The sequence below is a fragment of the Bison bison genome, unplaced genomic scaffold (assembly GCF_000754665.1).
Source record: "Bison bison bison isolate TAMUID 2011002044 unplaced genomic scaffold, Bison_UMD1.0 scf7180017864363, whole genome shotgun sequence".
NCBI lineage: Eukaryota > Metazoa > Chordata > Mammalia > Artiodactyla > Bovidae > Bison > Bison bison.
Window position 1 is genome coordinate 2,767,971 of NW_011494935.1, and position 2,063 is coordinate 2,770,033.

Consider the following 2,063-nt stretch of genomic DNA (forward strand, 5'->3'; position numbering starts at 1 on the left):
ATGACCAATTACTGTGTAACTTCATTAACTTAAGGAACTCTTCTAATATTCCCTAATTCCATCGAATAATAATCTTTCTTTTTTCTCTGAACTACACAAAGCACTCACATCCCTCGACTAGGAAATTAAAGTTTATTTTCAATTTCCTTGGGCAAGGCAAAGGCAAGGGTGAATTAACAGTCTGTAGCATGTCTGGAACTAGAAAAGCACTGAAAATGTGATGGGGAGTTACAATGTAGGAAAATCGTCCAAAGACAATGCGATATTTAGCTGATGGTAATCTCAAGAAGACATACTTGGAGGACAGAAGCTGCTGGATGAATAGGCAATATCTCTGGGAGCAAAGAAAAAATGGAGAGCAGAGGCAGTTATTGCAGTGATTTAGACCAAGAAGAAAAAGCCATGGTGTATCTATCTACACCAATCTAGTATACTAGACAACACAACATCTGTTTCACTGGGTCCAAAATAGTCAATTCACTGTCATATGTAATTTACTCACTATTACAATAATGGTTTTCTGTCTCTCAGCTTCTCACCTGAATATCTTCTGTTCCTAGCCCTTTATTTTCAATATGATACCATCATTTTTTTATTGTAACAACAATTCTGGCATATATTTATTCTACAGATTTTTTGAATGTCTCCTATGAAGAGGCAGTGTGTGAGCATAAGGAATAGAGAGTGAACAATAAAAATAGTCAGGCATACAAGTGATAGCAATTTGGTGTTATGCTGTAAGGGTGTATTGCTGTTGCTGCTGCTGCTAAGTCGCTTCAGTCATGTCCGACTCTGTGCGACCCCATAGATGGCAGCCCACCAGGCTCCCCCGTCCCTGGGATTCTCCAGGCAAGAACACTGGAGTGGGCTGCCATTTCCTTCTCCATTAGGTGCTCTCAAAGCACTGAAAGTAAAAATGTTAGTCATGTAGTCATGTCCAACTCTTTGTGATCCCATAAACTGTAGCCCACCAGACTCCTCTGTCCATGGGATTTCCCAGGCAAGAATACTCGAAAGCATTGCCATTCCCTTCTCCAGGTGAATCTTCCTGACCAAGGTATTGAACCCGGGTTTCCTGCATTGCAGGCAGATTCTTTACCATCTGAGCCACCAGGGAGGAGGAGGCCTAACCTTGGTTGGCAAAGGCTTTCTGGAAGCAGTGACAGATAGGCTAGGTCTGAAGATAAAATGGCTCGGGTGGTGGAGAAGCATCCTGTATAGCTATAATCCTCCACAGGTAAAAGAACTGTTAGCATTTATGTGTATTTTATTCTAGTGTTTTTTTTTTCCTATTCACATAGACATGTTGGTAGATATACAGATAAAGTAATAATAATGATTAAATAGATATACATAGGTTTTAGAACTGTGATCATAATCTCTATGTACTTTCAATGCTGTTTTTTCCATGCCTTTAAACATGTATTGATAACATGGATTTTGATTCAGTTCAGTCACTCAGTCATGTCCGAATCTTTGGGACCCCATGAACCGCAGCACGCCAGGCCTCCCTTGTCCATAACCAACTCCAAGAGTTTACCCATACTTAAGTCCATTGAGTCAGTGATGCCATCCAGCCATCTCATCCTCTGTCATCCCTTCTCCTCCTGCCCTCAATCCCTCCCAGCATCAGGGTCTTTTCAAATGAGTCAGTTCTTTGCATCAGGTGGCCAAAGTATTGGAGTTTCAGCTTCAGCATCAGTCCTTCCAATGAACACCCAGGACTGATCTCCTTTAGGATGGACTGGTTGGATCTCCTTGCAGTCCAATGGACTCTCAAGAGTCTTCTCCAACATCACGGTTCAAAGCATCAGTTCTTTGGTGCTCAGCTTTCTTTATAGTCCACCTCTCACATCCATAAATGACTACTGGAAAAACTATAGCCTTGACTAGATTCTTTGTTGACAAAGTAATATCTCTGCTGTTTAATATGCTGTCTAGGTTGGTCATAACTTTCCTTCCAAGGAGTAAGTGTCTTTTAATTTCATGGCTGCAATCACCATCTGCAGTGATTTTGGAGCCCCCCAAAATAAAGTCAGCCACTGTTTCCACTGTTTCCCCAT